Source organism: Balearica regulorum, chromosome 5 (genome assembly GCF_011004875.1).
Source record: "Balearica regulorum gibbericeps isolate bBalReg1 chromosome 5, bBalReg1.pri, whole genome shotgun sequence".
NCBI lineage: Eukaryota > Metazoa > Chordata > Aves > Gruiformes > Gruidae > Balearica > Balearica regulorum.
Window position 1 is genome coordinate 24,761,505 of NC_046188.1, and position 20,392 is coordinate 24,781,896.

At 47.3% G+C, this 20,392-nt stretch overlaps 1 long non-coding RNA gene across 1 annotated transcript; it reads right to left on the minus strand.

Annotated features, from left to right (window-relative positions):
* Positions 1–1,176: 1,176 nt before the first annotated feature.
* On the minus strand, positions 1,177–20,204 carry LOC142602007 (uncharacterized). The gene is made up of 3 exons (XR_012835616.1): positions 20,156–20,204; positions 16,493–16,584; positions 1,177–1,249 (listed from the first exon to the last, which is right to left on the minus strand). It is a non-coding gene; the product is annotated as an uncharacterized LOC142602007 (long non-coding RNA).
* Positions 20,205–20,392: the final 188 nt, after the last annotated feature.

Here is a 20,392-nt window from a genome sequence, read left to right on the forward strand (position 1 = left end):
TCAGCTACAGCAGAAACTGCTCTTATGAGTAGAACTGGAAGTCTTTTTGCATACCTCTGATTTTGGAGAGAAACAATTGGGGGCAATATCTACTTAGAATATCTAGTAGCTTGCAGCTGGGTCTCCTCCAGGAGTCCTACATCTTCATTCTTTCAAAACTGCCCTCTCTTAAGTGCCTGCAGATTATGGTCCTCAGTCCCAACCAAGGAAAAGAATGACTTGCAAGTAGAAGCAATGAAGTTGTAAATTAAGTACCTAAAAAATTAATCAGTAACTATCTCTGTCACCCAAAGATAAATATATTGAAACAAAGAAAAGCACTAGGTTTTGTGCCAGTTCTCTTTAAGACTCAGACCTTCCTATCTGCTTTTTAATGCAATTTTAATTGTTGGAGTGGAATGCACTATCCCTGGGGTATTTTGTTGCACTTTCCCAATGAATAAACTTACTCGGTTTTTAAATTAAAGATCTCTATCAGGTTTGGGCTAGCTTTTTTCTTCTTTTCTCTTTCTCCCTGTTATTTCAGTGTATTGTTAATGCTGCTGCATCCCTTGTGCTGTTCCCTCCAGGCTGTTTTTGGACCTACTGCCTCTGCCATCTGCCCACTCCTGTGGAGGAGCCTGTATATGTCTGCAGGGCTGCTTTACTTCGGGGCAGTTCAGGGTTTGTTGGGCAGTTCCAGAGAGGCATTGCCTGCAGTATCAAAGTCCAATTTAATATGTAGGTGGCAGCATTTCCTCATGGGGAAAGTGTCTGGTCTGCTTATTTCATAGCAGGTGAATGTGTGTATGTGTGCAATTAATTCCTTATACAATATGGCAAAGAGCTCCAGTAATTTAATGTCTAAAATAATCAGATGTGGATTTTAGTATCTTATTCTATGCCAGAAATGTCCTTTCTGTAACCTAGGCCTGGTGTCTTTAGACCTGACCCTTAGGAGAGTGAATGCTATTACGCAGAGAAGTTATAACATGACCAGAAAGGAAAGTTGCCTGAGTAAGTCTCAGAAAACAGCAAAGCTCCTTTAGCAGCACCTGAAGGGGGGGAAGGGGAGAGGAATAGTTGTTTTCTTCCCTGTGAGAAGGCAGACTGTCTGTTCCTCACTCTTGAGAGGGAAGCAAAAATCTGCTAACTCACCACTGCAGAGAAGACAGTCATGGTACTAGATGGTCATGAACAGGAGCTGGTTTCTTCATGCCACAGGCTGAGGTTTCAGTCCCTGGTTCTCATTTCGTATGTCTTCAGTTCCCTACAAATAAATGACAAGCAACCATTTATTCCAGGATTCAATTGTCCCTGTGATTCAAGGACAAGAAACCATACTGTTCATCCTCTGCAGTTTGAAATTGTAGTAAATGCTGCAAACTACTGCCAGCAGCTGGTCATGGGAAGTATCCTGTCCACTGAAGCTTTATGTTTAGATGTGACTGAGTTGAGAATTTGCCAAGTTACTGCCTTGCAGTCAAGCTTGTTACTTAATGCCAGTATGAGTGAGAGACAGCTCTGATCTAATTCTGTGTCAGAAAGTGAAAAGTCTATGGCCCAGAAATAGGCATATGGGAAATAACCTGGGGGTGGGGACAGTCATCTGTGTACAAAGAGAAACAACTCTAAGAAAGGGGGAATTTCCTGAACTGCCAGCCTAGCAGGAGCAGTGCTTCTGTGACCGCAGGAGACTGGAGTACAAATGAGCAAACCACAGGACTTCTGTGGGCTCTGAAAATGTGCTTCCAGAACATGATTTCAAAGAGGCAGCACCAGCCCTGGGAAGAAGGCAGGGAATAGGGCTGCATCCAACGATACACACAGCTAATTTTCCTTCTAGGACAGAATGATTGGGAACCATTGACCTACTCTACACAGCTGTCAGGCTGTAACACTGCACCTCATTTGGTTAGGTTTGTGGTGGCACAACAGGATTTTTTCATAGCACTCATCAAATTTTTGTATCTATAGGTACCCCAAATATTTGCTTGTGTTCATATAGGTGCATGGTGAGATAATTCCTCTAAAGGAGAGGTACTGCCCAAGGCCCACAAGCACAAAATTGCATCAATGGCATAGGTGGCAGTCTTCTGGGATGTCCTGCTGTGCACAGCTGTGGGGAGGGAAAGGAGAGGTTATCTGGACCAATTCTGCAAGAAAATTAATGTAATGAGCTGATTACAGGAAGATAATCATGTTAAATTCAAGGCCACCTGGAAACAAAGCACGTTGTTTACCACATGTACTCTGTTCATTATGTGATCTATAGATAAAGCTAACTGTCCAACAGCATTTAAACAATTACTGCTATTTTTTATAATCAAGAGGAAAGGGAAAAAAATCTCCAGTTAAATCAGAATCAAAGCAGAGTGGGATGAATACTGGAAACAGAAGAGGAAACTGCCTGTACAAACTTAGAATTTTCAGTCCTCTTGAGAACGCTGTGCTAGCAAAGTTCAGTGTTACGAACTGGACTGCTGGCTAGTGCCCAAGACAGATTTACTGCCTGCCCTCTGCACACCAACCAGGTGGTAACTTCCAGGCAAAGCAGTCCCTAGAGCCGTGCCTGCTGCTGGAATGATTTGGATATTTGGTATTTTTCCTTTCTTTGAGAGCTTGTTGACATTTTTTCCTCAGTGTTCCACAACAGATATTTCTACAGATAGTAGTAAGGTACACCTAAGCTCCTCTATTTATGCTACACGCTCTGCTGAGCTAGTAGGTAAGGAAAACCCAGATAGCAGCACAGGATCTCACTGCCATGGCTACACGTCCAGGTTGAAGCCGACTGATGGAGCAGAGACAAGAGCTTGGATCTGTCTTCATCTATTCATCGAAGTTATTCTCATTCTCTGCATCACACCTGAAGCAGAATAGATTTAACACAGAAAAGAGACTTGTCGGTGACAAGACTTGTCTTCCACTTAATTGGGATGCAAAAATTAATTGAGCTATAAGCCAGTGTGCTCGAAGCATACTTTAGTTCTGATGAAATCATAAAACTTGCTTGGGTCTGAACACATTACCTCAAAAAGTTAACAGAAGTACATGGACTGCAGAAATTAATGATCCAGAAAAATAAGTTGCTGGAGGCCTCAAAAGACCCATATATAAAAGGCCTTTTTTTTGGATAATCTCTATGCAAGAAGAGACTTTGAGAGAAAACTAGTGACAGTCATCCACAGTCTGCTGATGCCTCTCTAAATCCTAATAACCAAAGCTGGTTGAAAACAATCTGTAGCATAATACTATGGATCTGGTACAAGAGGCACAAAATGTGGCTGACAAGTTTAGCGCAGTACAAGATAAGTTCAGCTATTTATATTTAGCAAACAATAATCACAAATACCTTAATAAAATGACTTTTCTATACAAAGAATTGAACACTGACTAAGAATATGTTCACATACACTCTGGTAAAGTTGAGGTGAGATAAAAGTTGCCACTGTGCAAGTTACAGCTTAGGTCATACAAGCTGTTTCCTTGCATCATCTTCTGATATCTGTAGTCACAGGACCACAGAAATGGCGGTTGAAGGGACCTCTGGAAGTGTCTGGTCCACTCTCCCCATAGGAACAGCGCTCTTGCCAATGGGCTACCCAAGTGAGACTTAGAAACCTTCCATGATACAGACTCCACCATTTCTTTTGGTAACCTGTGCCAGTGCTGCCTTACCTTATGAAGAAACTTCGCCTTGTGTCCTGACTGAGTTTCCCAAAAATACAACTTGTAACCATTCCTTCTGTCTTTCTCTTACCATCTGTTACTACCAAGAGTTTGGTTCCAGTGTCTTTGTAACTCTCCTTCAAATAACTGAAGTCTACAGTGAGACCTGCCCCCCCTTAGTCTCCCCTGTGCCACATGAAAGCACCCCAGGACCCACAACAGTCCCTCACAGATCACGTGCCCGGGCCCCTGACTTGCCTTGCTAGCCCTCTTCAGCACCTTTTCCCATTTCAGGTGGTACACCACTCTCTCTGCTAGTGCTGGTTTCTCTTACAAACAGGATGCCAACAACAAATGGACTACTGACTCCTAGTTCCTAAACCCACTAGATCCACCAGATCCACTTCAATCCACTGGATCTTAGGCTGTGGGGGTTTTTTTACAGTGTTTCCTAAATTAAATATTTTTTCCTCCCATCTACATCACAATAAAACAAAAGCAGTAGTTTTGTGAGGTGCAGAATGAACGTACCATGGTTCCCCATAGATTTATGTTCCTGAAAAACTGTGAGGTCTCACTGAAGCTTTTGTAAGTAAAGCTCAGCTGAGCATTTATAAGTGATTTTTCTCATGTGATCTCTCTAGAGTTTAATACATGCACAGTGCACCCTTTTCCTGAATCAGGGTATTTATAAGGTCCCTCTCCTCTAACTGGCTACCTACTAAACCTGCAGGAACCTCATAAGCTGTGAAATTCATGCCATCTATCAAATCTAATTGAAATAGACTGACAGGTTTCAAAGTTACTGGACAGGAATGTGAGGGCAGGAATGACACGTGCACAAACCATGAGAACAGAAGCCTTATTCCCTTAGGAAGCTAGGCTGAAAAGCCTACTTTTATGTTCCTAATGCAGACTTGTCTGGACTTTTATAGCAGGTCCTGCTCTGAGGGGCTTTGCTCTTGGGGTCCCAGTCAAGAGAGGAACAATCTGGAATATCAGTGTAATTTTAGCCCAGTGAGCATCATCCCCATCCAGTTCCTGCTATTTTAAGTGTATGACCCCTCTTAGGAGGAGCTGACTATGCACAGCGACTCTCAACAGGTTAATCAGCTAAACGCTTATCTCCCCGAGGTGGTAAATAAGAGTCTGCAGTATAGCAGGAAGCCAGATCTGATTCTTATTCACAACTAGGGCTGCAGATAGGCATCACGGAAGGTATCTACCGCTTCCACTACACTGGGGGAGAAGGAGGGAGGGGGTGAAGTCTGGAAAAGCCTGCAGTAGCTTTCCCTCTCTGCAGAATAGAGGAGATGTTTATTCCTCTGGACAGTGAAAGTTTTAACCTTGTAGAGGTACTTCCCATCTTGTTTTTCCCAAGTCAGTAGGGACAATTCTGTCTCTGACCTTTTCCTGTGGTGCTGTTGAATGTTCTCTTCCACAAAATCCCCATGCTTAGTTTCTCTGTGTAGCCTTTTCCTTTCTGTGATTGTAACCACGCATCTTAGGACTGAGGTTGTGACCTCCTTCACCATCACCAAATGCTGATTTCCTTCACTACATGCTCAGTGCTGCTGGCTGGGCTGAAGGAGGCCACTTGCCCACAACACAGCTTTTCTAATCTGCTTCATGATCTCAAAGCTCTTCCAAAAGGTAGGTCAGGAGCAAGGCCAAGTTATACCAAAATGTGGGGAAACTGAAATAGAAGGTGAGGTGGGACTCACACTTACATGTAGATGTGGCGCTTAGGGACATGGTTTAGTGCTAGGTTTACAGTTGGACTTGATGTTCTTAAAGGTTTTTTCCAACCTAAATGATTCTATGAGATCAATGAAACATTCTCCAAATACTCTTGTTGAAACTATGGATAGAGAATAGAAAGTGAGTCAGCCTAGAAGACATACTGCCTCCTTCTTCTCTGATGTTGGGAAGTCAGCACGATACGTTAGCTTTTAGCTTCCTTCTAGGTGAATTTAAAACTCATTCTGTATTTACCAAGGAAGGGCAGAAGAATCAATAAAGGCCTTGGCTTTCTAGAGGTGATCATCTCACCAATCATTTCTGTCTCTGTTCTGCGCTAAGGGCTTAGATAAGAAGGTTTTGTTTTTGTTTTCTTTCTCCTTAACGGATAGGTTTCTTAATTAGGATGGGGGAAAAATGACTGCAATTTTGCGGTGGCAAATTAAAACCAAAATGAGGTAGCAAAGAGCAGGGTCTGGAGGAGAGGGGGGCAATCAGAGACAGCTATTGATTTTGAAATGATGGAGGAGCCAAAGGAGAGCACACAGCCTGGAAAGGAGACTCATCTTTCAAAGCGCTGCTCTTGCTTAGAAACAATCAGTCCAGGCAGAGGTGCTGGTTGTTGCTGAAGCTTCAGAGTTAGCTTTGTTTCCAGACAGAATTTAAATTCTGGCAAGACTCGCTGGTTGATAAGGGGATGACTCCTTAGACAAATCTTGAGATTGTGGAGCTAGGAATCATGGAATGGGGCTGAACAAAAGCAAACCTGAGTGGAGCATCAAGAAATTCTTAGCAGTAGTGGTAACACAAAAGTGTTTGGAAATAGGTTCTTCCAAGGACGAAGAAAAAGTGTCACTGCTCAGAGCCAAGGCAGGCAGACAAAAGGGAACAAACATATGCAGAGCATGGGACAAACACCAAGATCTAACACCCTTCTCACTCCTGGTTGTTGCATAGCTCGTCCCATGTTTTCTAGAACAGAAAGAATTTATCAGGTGTTGTCTTACCTTGTCCCAGTGGCTGAGATCAAGCCCAGGTACAGCTTTCTGCCACTCCAGTCAGCGCACTTTCATACGCACTGGCCTTTTCCCCCTTGGCTTTTCAGAAAGCATTCCTCTAAGATTCAAGTCAGATGTTAGTCTGACCTTTTGTCAGATATAGCCAGCACCTGGAAAGAGACAACAGCACCAATCTTGTAATGACTGGTTTGAGTTTGTCGGCTTGTTCTCATTGCTCTGATGCAACGTGACTTTGCCAAAGTGCTGATTGTCAGGTGTCTATGACAGGAGGTCAGGAAGATTTTAGCCACACTACTGCAAATAATCTGCAGCCATTCTAAACCTAGCTGAATGCTACATGCAAATAAGCCCCTTTTCAGCCCAGACAGCTAAAAACATGCCACAGATCCTTTTAAAGCAAGGTGTTTGTTCCACCATCTAGGAGACCCATCTTCCATTCTTCACACTGACGTTGCTCCATCAAATCCTCATCACAACGCTGGTGACAAAGTGGCATCTCTTTTGCTCCCCATAGGGCTGGCAGTTTGTAGGAGATAGCGTGTCCTTGTCCACAAACCATTTTGCCCCCCTCACTCTTCCTCTTGTCTCCAAGCAGTGCTAGAACAAGTGCAACAAAAATTTGTCCTTTCCCTGCCACCGCCTCTGTCTTTGTAGCTGAGATGGTGTCATGTCACCTGTTCCCTGCCTGAATCCCAACTGTAGGCAACACACGTAATTAGCTGGCAGAGAGAACTCTTCATCCCCTCCTAATGCCCTATCCTCACCTGTCAACAGCAGGAGCACACCTCTCCAACAACTGTTTCTGCAGCTGCTCCTGCCATTGACAGCTGCTGCTGGATGTCAAACACAAGTGCAGGGACATGATCTCCTCTGAGCCCTTCCTGGTCTGGTGCTGTGATTGTGCTCCAGGAAAGATCCAAGTTTGGCACACTGTTTTGATACTTCAGCATTTACTTGGGCTGAAAGTGGAACCAGTCTGCAGACATTTCCTGGCTTGCACGGGGGTCTTACGCAGCAAGGCAAGTCTTGCATAGTCTTATTAACACCCTTGTCTAATCCACTAGCACTTTTCCCCTTCTCCTAGGACAAAATGATAAGAAAGAAATTAAAGGAAAGAAGGAGGTGAGCAAGCATAAAGCAGTGAAGATATGGCATGCTCTTTCCGATCCCTGTGGCCTACTCACCCCTCCCCTGTAGCTGCAAGCATCACTGCACACTGTTCTGGAACAGCAGAGGCTGCTCAGTACTGAAGGCTCCACAGATCCCTGTGCATGCAATCCACAGATCTTTAATACTCTGGAATTCACACAAGAAATGCTGGTTTTTCCAGGTGATGTGAAACCTACTGAGAAACCATGGGTCTCATCTGGACAGTAAGTGTGCAGATACTGAGTGTTTGATTCATTGAATATTATTTTCTGCAGCAGAAAAGTGGGAGGGAAACATTAGTCACATACTTGCTTAATTGAGATCTAATAGCCAAGGTCAGTGCTCAGCCAAGAATAGATAGCAGAAGCCTCCTGTGATGTATTTTTGTGAGGAGATGTTCATAGCACGCAGACTGATCTATTATCGGTTTTCACTATGAAAAATTTAACTATCTCCTGGAATATGCTCAAATCTATTTTGCATCATCTCCTTGCTTTTTCATTGAAAAATATCTTTGCCATGAGACCTCATGACCGTGCAAATTAGCAAATCTCTGCTGTGTGGAGAGATTGCTTCACCTCCACTGAAACACAGCTATTTGTTCTTTTGCCAGGCCTCTGCAAGATGACAATACCTGTTTTGTCAGCATCTAGCACGCTTTTCTGTGCTTTAAACAAAAACCTTTAAAGGGAAAGAAGAATACTCAAGGGAAGATGCTGCAATGGGCACATCGGTGAGGAAGAGCACCGGACCTTTGCCTCAAACTGCGGTCTGCACATCTGCAATGTTCCAGTGCAGCAGAAGCGCTGTGACGACGTACCTGCTGGTCTACAGCGCCTCTCTGGTCTCCTGTGGCACTTCAGCCTACAGGACCAGTGAGACCATCTACTTTGTTCTTTATAGCTTTTGCATATAGGTCTGCGCAGGATGCGTCAGTGTTCCCCTCCAAACCAAGCAGTTCCAAACCTTTTAGGCCACAAAGCCTTTCCTCTTCAAAGTTTTCCCCACAGACCACAAAGCAACCATCTCCCCAAACCTTTAACTGAGAGCACAGAGAGAGATGTGATTTACATGGCCTCACAGACCACTGAGCACTAAACCTAGAGAGCTGATGAAAGAATTAAGGCCTCTGAAGATGGAGCAAGGTCTCTCTCCTACTACTTTAGCTCCTGCGGTACCTGAAAGATGCAGCTGTACCTCCTTGGCTAGGGGCTACAGCAGAGGACGTGATCCGATCCAACTGAGTAAGAGCAGAAAACGTACTCCATGTGGGCCCTAACAGCAAGCATGAAGGTGCAAGGAGGCTTTATGTTCTGGTGCACATTTGCTTTCTGTCTGTCCTTGGAGTCTTGCAGTACCTGTCACTGGTGAGCTCCAAGCTCCTGGTAGTGCTAGCGTTGAAGTTGTTCACTGTGATACTCCCTAGAGCACCTCTCTTGCAGCATGGGTGTAAGGTCCTCCAACAGACTGCTCTCTGCAGGTGCCTAAGAACTGGCTACTTCAGACTTCACTGCTCCTGTGGAGGACACTGTGTGGACATACAGTGCAAGAACCATAACATATCATAGTAATTCAAACCACAGCCCCTCTGTCTTTGTGCTGCAGCAGCCCCCAGCATAGGAGGTACCCAGACAGGAGCCCCCTTCTGCTGAAAGATGGAGTGTGCAGAAATCACCCCCATATCCCAGTGGCTACCGCTCTTCCAGTCTGGAGAAGGGGCAGCATGGTCCTCACTCATTTTCAAAAGAGGGAGAGTGAGTTTGGGGCTTTTAGAACACCTCTCCCTGCCAGATTGCCTGGGAGCCTGGCATCTGGCAGGGAGAAGAGAGTATAGTCACCATGGTAATTCTTCGCCTCATTTAACTGCAAAGTAACCTCTTGTGTCGTTACTCGCAGCCACCTCCAGCACATCTGCCCTGCGCACAGCCCAGGCAGCATGCTGCCCATGTATCCACATGCAAAGCAACCCCTGCCTGCAGCCCGCACGCACACACACTACATCCCCTGCTGTGCAACACCCTTGCCTATATATGATACACAAAACGTATATGCTGAACAATACACATTCCCTCTGCTCTCTCCCACTCCTATCACCTATGCCTCTAGATAACCAGCCAGGCTCACAGTCCCTGCTCCTACAACAATGGGTCCCTCTGCTGCACAGGCATAAGATGCTTTAGGAGCACACGATCAACGCATGCTCAGCCAGCCGCCAAAACACGCACATGCCCTGTCTCCCTCAGCCTTGCCACAACACCTGCCTACAGCTCTTGTACAGTTTATTCTTGGATGCATTTTGCTTTCATGCTGCAGCATGAACAAGGAATAAATTCAGCTCTGTCTCATTCATTTTCCTCTCCTTCTGCCTCTGTGGAAAAAATGTCCCTGAGAAGCAGATCTATAAGGAGAAGACTGTGTGCCTCTTTGCAGCACCAGCTCATGGGAAGCTGGTGGTCAGATCATTTGGTGCTCCTGACTAGACCCTGCTGCTCACATTTCTTGGCAGCCCGTGGGTCCCTGCAGGAAGGCTCAGTTCCCTGCTATCAGCAGGGAAACAGAAGTCCGGAACAGCAGTGACTGATTTTATAGCATAGCAGGAGCATGGTAGATAGGAGCCATGAGCTGAGTCCCTAACACCTCTACTACACAACAGCCAGGTATCACCCCATATCAAAAGATGAAACTCAGCTCTGACTTATATCACTGGATGCAGCCTGGGGACCTCTCCCAAGCTACCACTGTCACATCAGGATCCCTCAGCTCTTCCAGAAGGTGCTGGTGTGATTAGAGCTTGGGCAGTGTTACTAGGGTGGACACAGACCTGTCCTCAGCCAGGTGGCAAGTAGAAACTCCTCAGCCATATGTACATGACAGCTCCAGCTAACAGGGCCCACGGGAGCCAGCGGGAGTAGACTTGGTGGAACGCTGAGTTCCCATATTGCATGGTGCAAGTGTCCTTTTCTGCCTTGGTGGTGAGTTTTAACCAGCACGTAGCAAAGGCAGACAGTCAGGGATGGCCCATATCGCAAGGGTCACCTGATACAGTCACCTGAGTCTGACAGGGTTGCTAACAACCAAGTCCCACTTGTTACTGCTATATAGCTTGTGTGCTCTATACATGCGGCCTACAAAATGCTCCGAGAAGTGCTTCAGGCAAAACATCTCCTTTAGAGAGCTGGAATGGATGCCTGCCCATATCCTTTTGGACCCACTCTCCTCTTTGTAATCCTCTCAAGCTCACTGCTGACTTCAGCTGTCTTTCTTGTGAGGTCCCCCACCCCTCCTAAAAGCACCTCAACATCACCACCCTCAAGCCTGAATGCCCTAATCTGAGTGTGATCCAGCTAATACAACCAGTGATATGATGTACATGTGTGAGGATTCAACTGAAATGAGATTTCCCCACCTGGCTGCTCAGCACCTCTGGACAAGGCAGCCCCAGTTGCACATCTCATCCTCTCCCATCTCCAGGAAGCAACAGGCACCTGCACATGACAATTCACCTTCCCACCCCTGCTCCTCTCCCCTCATCCCCATCATTGCTACCTGCACGCCTGGCTGTGGCTGAGCTCCCCGGAGGCAGAGGCCCTGCTTTTAGCCCTGCACGGGAGGTGGGACCCAGACAGAGCCAACGCTGCAGGCAGAGCCCGCAACCAGCCCAGCCGGGGTTGCTCCAGCCCGGAGAAAGACCCAATGCCTGAGCACACACTTCCCTCTTATGGCCATGCCCGATACAGCAGCCACTCAGGGCTCCAGCATCTTCACCGGAGATGGGATTTTCCAGTGAACGCTGACATTTCCCATAGTTGCCTCTTACACTTGTCGGGCACAGATGTCTCTCCCCTGCCCTTGGGGGGCAAGCACAGAGCCAGCCTTGTCACCCTGTTTGGCTGATGCTGATCAGCACACACACTGTGAGCAGGAAAGACAAGTCGAGCGCTCAGTATGTGTCCTGCCTGCAGTGTCACGCTGTCTCTCTGATAGAAGCCCAAGTATCCATCCCAGGTGCTGGGGCAGATTTCCCCTATGGTAGGGCACAGCCTCTTAACACCTTTCCTTTCCTCAAGTTGAGCGTGGCTTTTACTTACTTCAGTTTTGAAGGGTAAGTCTTTAACTACCTAATTATGCGTGGTTAAGGATTCTGTTCAATTTCTCCCTCACCCCATTGCACTGTCTGGCAAAGTCTCTCTCTCTCTCTCCTATCCAAATAACATCCTTGCCAAAAGGAGAGACAGCAGCCTTCTATTTTCCTGTACTGACTTTTTTCTCTGGACTGCGCTTCAGGTGGTGGTTCTTTCTGTGCTCCCATCACCCCTAATACCAGATTTGTAATTCAAGAGCAATTCACTGCACAAAGGGGTAGTTTCCCCTTACATCTAACCTATGGTCACCTTCCCCCAAACCACCAGGTCAGTTCAATTCACTGATCTGAAGGAAAACTAGTCAATTTTCCATGGGATAATTTTCTGTTGGATCAGTGAGTTGAACTGACTCGCTCTGCAGGTAGAAAGCTGAGCATTAAAAAAAAGCTCCTTTAGTCAAGTCTTTTGTCAACTTACCTCACTTCATCCAGTTTTTCTAAAGAGGAAAGACAGAAGAATTAGAACCTGCAAAACTGTGCTTGGTACCTGCAAGGGGACAAATTGCTCCTGCTCCTTCATTCCATCTCCAAGCTAAGGTTTGGTCACTGCTCAGGTGCTAGAGTACTGTCCTCACTATCTCTCTTCTCTACAGTACACCGTCTTCTCATGTGCCACCTTTGTAACAGCATCACTATCAACAAAGACACATTTTCAAGTGAACACTAGTTTTAGTTCTGTTCTTAACACAGGACCAGGTGAGTAAGAAGGAACCTCTCCAGTCTCCCGCAGTACCAACAACATTGTCAGAAGTAGCAGAAGCGGTTGTTATCCTCCCTGAAGCAAGCCACAGCAGCCTGACTGCACTCTGCCAGGCTCAGTGCCCTTTACCAGAGTTTCTCAGAGCGCTCTGCAGCTGTTGATAAAGTGAGACCACATCTGCTCTGAATGTGTTCAACAGGGCACTGGTGGGAGGGGGGTCTGGGGGCACTTCCATAGTGCTAAAATCATAGGCCCAGATCCTCAAAAGTATTGAAGCACCTAAAAAGAAGTTTGGAATTAAAATGTCATGGGGCTCTGGGTCCTAATGAGGATGCAGTTATATTGGTATTCAATCTTTTTGCTGATATAGCTGATAGTGCTTGGAAAAGTTCTGCTCAAAAAAGAGCCCTATTCTGCTGACATAAGCTGCCTGCACACAAGGAGGGCTTCACTGGTACAACTCTGCTGCTACAGCGATATTACACGCATTTACATGTAAATTAGGGCTTTGTTTATACCGCACAGATGCAGCCTTTCACTTCATCCCAGATGGGGAGGGGAGAGGGAGGGTAATGGTCTCACTACTCTCATTTTATGGACTCCAAAAGCAAGGCACAAACAAAATGAACTCATTGGTTTGATATCACCCAACACGGGTGGCAGAAAAGGCAAAGACCCTGGTCACAGGTTACAGCCACAGAACTTTCTTCACTCCAGAGACAGGGAGACAAATGAGTGAGTCATCAAATAGGAGCCCCATCACATCAACTATACAAGGTCAAATCCCCGATGTGTTTGAGATGGAGGGGCTAGTAATGAATACACTAAGGAGCCCTGAACCCAGGGGACTGAGGCCTGTTTAGATTCACAAAGCACTGTCAGAAAGTAACTGAACCTGAGACCTAAAGAAAGTTTCTACTATGCTGCTTCACCACTCGCCAACCTGAACGACAACAGGCATGAGCGACAATGAATGTCCATGGAGGATGGACATGAAAGCTGAAGCAGTACAGGTGATGTCGTGGTTTAGGCCCAGCCAGCAGCTGAGCGCCACGCGACTGCTCGCTCACCCCTCCTCCAGCGGATGGGACAGAGAAGTATAACAAAAGGCTTGGGTTGAGATAAGGACAGGGAGAGATCATTCACTAATTATTGTCACGAGCAAAACAGACTGAACTTAGAGAGGAGATTCATCTAACATTACTAAACAAAACAGAGTAGAGGAATGAGAAATAAAATCAAATCTTAAAACACCTCCCCCCACCCCTCCCATCTTCCTGGGCTCAACTTCACTCCCGGCTTCCACCTCTGCCCCCCTCAGCAGCACAGGGGGACAGGGAATGGGGGTTACGGTCGAGGGGGGCAGAGAATGGGGGTTACGGTCAGTTCAGCACACGTTGTCTCTGCCGCTTCTTCATCCTCAGGGGGAGGACTCCTCTCAACGTTCCGCTGCTCCAACATGGAGTCCCTCCCACCGGCTACAGTCCTTCACGAACTGCTCCAGTGTGGGTCTCTTCCATGGGGTGCAGACCTTCAGGAGCAAACTGCTCCAGCGTGGGTCCCCCACGGGGTCACAAGTCCTGCCAGCAAACCTGCCCTGGTGTGGGCTCCTCTCTCCACGGGGCCACAGGTCCTGCCAGGAGCTTGCTCCAGCGCGGGCTTCCCACGGGGTCACAGCCTCCTTCAGGTGCCTCCACCTGCTCCAGCGTGGGGTCCTCCACGGGCTGCAGGTGGAATCTCTACACCCCCTCATCCTCCCTCCATGGGCTGCAGGGGGACAGCCTGCTTCACCATGGTCTTCACCACGGGCTGCAGGGGGATCTCTGCTCCGGCGCCTGGAGCACCTCCTCCCTCTCCTTCTGCACTGACCTTGGTGTCTGCAGAGTTTCTTACATCTTCTCACTTTTCTCTCTGGCTGAAAAGTTCTCCCCAACTGTTTTTTTTTTCCCCTTCTTAAATATGTTATCACAGAGGCGCTGATTGGCTTGGCCTTGGCCAGGGGCGGGTCCGTCTTGGAGCCGGCTGGCATTGGCTCTATCAGACACCCCCCCCGCTACCAAAACTTTGCCATGCAAACCCAACACAGGTGATTAACAACATATCACAGGAATCAAATATGAAATCAGAAGCTACTGAGATTACCTTGCTTCCAACCACTGCTGCCCAAGTAAATATGCACTGAACGCATCTCCATTCTGCCAGTACTCCTGTATCTTGACTACAGACTCTGCCAGGCCATATTTCCATTTACAAAAGCCAACATAAGCCAAGAATGGTAAAATAACTGACCCTATCTCAGCCATTCATTCCCAAATCTGCCTCTCCTGCTCTCCAAAACCATGTATCTGACATGGATACAAGGTGAATTGCATGGTAGGACCAAATTCATCACTTTTGCTAGGAAAGTTTTAACCCATATCAGCATGTCTCAGTGGCAAGTACAAGGGTTCCTGGAGCCTTGTTGGTCCCACAGTGCCAGTAAGTGACCTGAGAAGACACATTGCCACACAGCTCCACTGTGATGGCATGAAGAAAGATCCAAAACTCAGGCTTCAGAAAAAGCAGGTGTCGCCATGGGTTGGGTGAAATGTAGTGAAACTGGGTGGATGTTACTGCTGGCCTTAAGCTATAAGATAGAGTCCAGCCCCATTACAGAGACACAGCAATCTCCATTCCAAAACACTGCACAAGTCACTGCCCAGAAGAGAGGCAAACATCCAGAAATTTGAACTGGGAGCGGTGAGCGGACAGGGACATGACTTTGAGTACTATTTTGCACAGGAGTCTTGCAGACAGGGGACGTGACAAAAAGCAGATAAAGCATAGAGAAGATGGCTCCAAACAAAGCTAGGACAATCCTGGTAGTCAGTCCTAACTGAAACCAAGAGAAAAACAGCTGGAGCCATGAGCAAGGAAATAGCGTCCTGCTGCTTCATTCCCTCACAACATTGGAAACATAACCTTATACATATTTTGTAATTTTAAAAGAAAAGGCAAATACAGTTGCCTACTTCTCTCCTAACTGAAGGATTAAACTTTTGGCTAGCTGTATGTATCAAAAGGAATAACAACTGCAGGGGGTTAAGTCAGCCTGTTCTTAATCCCCTCTGCCACACTGGATTCTTTCCCATGCCCTGTTCAGCTGGCCAACACCCTGATCCTACACGTAACATCCCACCCCCTCTAACATCTCTTTTCTTGTGGCTCATACACATCTTTCAGTTCCTGGTATATCCCCTCAGGCCTCTTACATCTCTGATCACAAACCTCCCATCCTGACTCCTTTCCCATTTCACCACAAAAACGTTATGCAAGCCTGGCTGGTTTCTCCAGGCAAACACACTGAACAGCGAACAGTTTGTCATGTTTTCAAATTCTGATCCAAACTAGTGCCCAGAGATAGGTTAAGTCAAGGCTTCATTGCAAAAAAAGAGGGAAAAATAGTCTGAACAGAATCTTTTTAGCACTGTATAGCTTTAGAGGTTATTTCCAGAATAATATTATTCTCTGAGCCAGTGAAACAGAAGCTGTGGTGAGCCTAGAACTGTACCATTCACAGCAGAAGGTGTTAAGGACAGGGAGGATCTCTCCTGGAGCAGAAACACAATTCTCAGCTTAGCTAAATTTAAACCAACCAACTCCATTATTTAGAAAGACATACTTGCCTCCCCCAGAAGGAAGCAATCTGCTGTTGGCATTCACGGTTTACCTACTTACCAAGATATGCTGAGGACAGGTGATGGTCATTCCTACACCTGGCTAGCCCCCTTCCAAGCATCACTCCCTCTTATGAGCTATGCCAACGCCTCTCCAGCTTTCCATGAAGTTTAGCTAGGTGCTTGACAAATTCTCATGGGGCACTCTCAGAGCTATTTGCTTTCTTCAAGGGCTACTTGATTAGCTATGAGGTCCCCAAAGAGCTTTCCACACTTCTTTCTTTTCCTGTGCTTCAGACATTCTGTCATTCAGACCCAAACTAAAACCCAAGGTTCAGTGCTCCCCTGGAATCATTTCCCAGCACAGTTCCTGCAGTTTCAGTGCTAGGTTGCTATAACTATGAAAGAAAAACAGGAAACAGGAAACAATACTCACCTCACAGCACTGCATCAGTCTGCCCAAGCTGCAGCCTTTTAAATTACACCTTCAGCACTCATTTCATGCTTACTTCAGCCTGCACCTGGAGACTGAAGATGAAGAAGAGGAAAGGTATCTATCTGGAGAACGTAGACTGTTCCCTTTCAGAGCAGCCTGTCTGCTATTAACTGCCTTGAATACAATGGCTGAGCCACTGCCTATTTTGCCTCTGCATTGCAAATGTGAAAGTCAAAGGCTTAGGCTTATTTCTGACTACAGCCACCTTGAGATCTTCCATCAAAACTTTCTGCATAGCTGGCATCATTCACATACCTGATTTTGTCTCAATTATCAACTCTCTCTCAAAGGAAATTCTTCTCCGCAGTCATGTGTCAGTGGCGAGCTGTGATGATCTCTTACCATTTCAGAAGGCCTTCGCTTTCTGTTTGGGACGCTAGAGCAGAAAATTTTTCTGCTACCCTTCTCTGTCCCAGTGGTTGCCCAATTGTTCCTTCCTGAATTCACCCTTCTGCCGTTTCCAACTTCACAACTCTACTCGGTGATCCCCAAACCTACAGATGGGTAGAAACAGCACCCATTGACTCACGCCAGAGATGTAAGCCCTCCGTTGATATGAGCCTGCTACGCAGCAATCCCTGCCATCTGACTTGTTACTTATGGTCCACTCTTCCTTTCGACTCATTAGATTTTTGGATACAGTCCTTTGCTTTGTTGAGTTGGCTGAGAAAGGCTGTTTACTCTGCCAGCTCACAGGAACAGTATTCTCCAGACCTAAAAGGAAACTTAGAACTGGAATTTGCTGTTCTGAGTTTATTTAGCTCCTCTGTTTCGCAACTGCGTAGCCAGCTGTGTACGTGGGTATCTTGTGTCGCACCGAGCCATATCAGAGCTGCCCACAGGCATGACTCCAGGAGCTCTGTGGGATGTGTTTGGTGCTGCCTGGGGCAGCAGCTGTGCCCTGGGATGGCTCATCTCCATGGATATCCTGGGCTCTTCTCTCACGGCAGCCCCAAGGGGAGTGTGGCCTCCCTTACCCCCTGCACTGTGCCAGGAGGGGCCAAACACCCCTCAAACACCAGGTTATGCTGGCCCCACGCTAAGGGCAGGGTGGGCCCTGCCCACACGATGAGGTCCCACACGCAGGGGAGCATTGCAGCCACTGTGTGAGGCTGACGGGTCCCACACAAGTTAATCAGTTGGTCCCTTAATGGTTTTTCTTCCTGTGTTTCCTAAACCAAAACTGAAACCACTGCATTGTAAGGGTTTGTGCCAGATGGGTTTAAGGACAGATGAAGTAACCAGTCTGCAGGTACCTACATGTGGAAGGGCTTTGGGCTCTAATTGAACAGATAACACGGCAGTGAGATCCAGTGCCTGGCAGGTGAAGCAGCTTATCCTCCCTAGAGAACGGCATTAGCAGATGGAATTGCTCTGTACACAGGTGGGCAGGGAGCACAGGGTGCTGCCCCACACACACCCTGGGAGCCTAGGCTGCTGGACCATCAGCTCCCCATGGCACAAACTGGTCAGTATCATTCAATCTGTTCTGTCCACACAGAGAGGAGACAGAAGGAAAATGCCAACAGCCAACTATGGCAACAGGGGAAAAATCCTACAAAAAAGTTCTACAGTATGTGGTCCCCTAGTACACTTCTCTCTCACTTGCTCACTCATTTTCTTTTTTCATTATAATATCTGTTCATCTCCTCATATATTACTTCAACTCTGCAAAAGCCCTCCCTTCCTTATCCAGAAAAACCTCAGCAGCAAGAGTGGTCCCTGTGCCTTTTCCCCACCAGCACCCCTAACTGCAACAACACTGAAGCGAGTATGCTTGCACAAGCACCCAAATGCTGAATGAGGGCGTTTGCTGCTTTGATCACTAGGTCCTTCCCAGCAACACCAGTCTCCCCCATGCTCCCACCCTGCAATGTGAGAGAGGGGACACAGCCCATCCCATGTTAGCTGACGGCTCTGTCTCACTGCATACCAAAACCAGGTGAAGAAAGAATGATTCTTGGGCAAGTCCATACCTGCTTTAGTGGCAGTCAAGATATGGGAGTGGCTGCAGACAGCAAGAAAAGGAACAAGGTCTGACACAGCTCTAACCCTATGTGGTCCCACACCCAGCCTGTGCTTGTTATCCCTGAGCCTGTGTTTGTACCCCTCATTACAAAAAGAATTCTTGTCTGCAGGTGACCCAGAGATAGGAAGTGTACTGCTGCCTACAAATAGGCTGAAACCAGGCTGTGATGGTCTCCCAAGTCTTCTTGAGGGAAGAAAAATTACTTTCACAGAAGCTAATTCAGTTGTTAGGATCTCCATGTTCATATTGATTTGCAATGACAGAGGCTCCAAAATGTGACTATAATACAGAAAAATAACTATCAATAGTAGAAAATCAGAAAGAAAAGGATGAGACCATTCTCTTAAATTCATCTGCTTAAACCTGTTAACTTTCCATCGTGTTAACTGGGATTTGTTCCGATTGTTTCAAGTTACATTCTCAGAAACACCACAGCCCTTCCCTCTCAATTACACTTAAGAAATCAAAGGTCACACTCTTCCTTCTCTTCAGTGTGTGATTAAACATGTTTACTTTCTACCAATCAACACTCCTGCAACTCAGAAACCTCCGGATGCCCTCCCCTTCCCACTCCCTCACCAACACATATGCAAGCTGTATAATAGTGCACAAATACAGATGCTTTGTGGTTTGCAGAACACCTTTCCTTGGTTGTCATCTGCGTGATGTTCGGTAACCCAAACTTAACTACGGTTGGTAATACCTACCCCTGAACTAAACACAGCATTCAATTTACTCAGTCTTTGAATGAAATATTTCTTTCCAAACATTGTCAGGAAATACTCAAATTCATAGCCAAATATACAACGATTTTTAAACACAGCCGCAGGCAGTTAACAGACTGGCAACTACAGCTGTTGGGGATACTAACTCAGGAAGGCAGCCAAGCATACGCCTATCTTTAAGCACAAATTTAAATCCTATTGACTTAAGCTCTGCCTGGAGCTTGTCTGCAGGGTTCCTATCAGGTCCTTCATTACCCAGGTGGACTTGAGCCAAAATACACCTCTCCCAAGCCGATCCTAGGCAGGAAAGGGCATTACAGCAATTAAGTCTGACCTTCTAAAAAAAGCCATTCAGAGAGTTTCACCGGGGGATCTCCCTCACACAGCCCATCGGGACACAGCCCGAGGCCTGTGTGTCCTGGGGAAACCCCCCGGGCCTTCGGAGCAGCGAGGGCAAGTGCGGTGCTCCCCGCCTGCCTCACCCCACCTCGGCCTTCTCCCAGTGGCAACTGGGGTGCCCCGAGGGAAGAGCCGCCACCGGTAACGGCAGCGGCACCAGCCCGCGCATCGCTGTCCCCTTTGCGTCAGGGAAAGCGTCTACGGACATGCCGGGTCCCACCCGGAGAGCAGGACAGCCTCACGCGGCCGGCGCCCTCACACCCGGGTGGCCGCAGCGCAGCACGTCAGCGGGACCGGACCCGCCCTGCGCCGCGGCCGTTGGGGCGCCTCACACGCTGACCCGCGAGCCCGCCTCGGCGCCCGCCCATAGACTGCCGCCTCAGCCACCGCCCTGCTCCTCCCTCCTGTCATTGGACGGACCCCACTGTTCGCTCGTGCCCCTCCCTTCACCTCGCACTGTGATTGGCTAGCTCATCTCCTTCTCTTCGTTCCCGGTTCCATAGCTGCCAAGTGGTTGGACGACTTTCACCCTCTGGGGCTCCACCCCTCTCCGAACTTTCTGCTTTGCGATTGGGCAAGCCCCTTCCTTCCTTCCTTCCCCTCGTTCCCCGCCCATCTGATTGGAATGCGGGGCTCTCGTTGAGTTTCGTTCCCTGTGCCCCGCCTCCTTTCCTCGGCCTCTGCCGG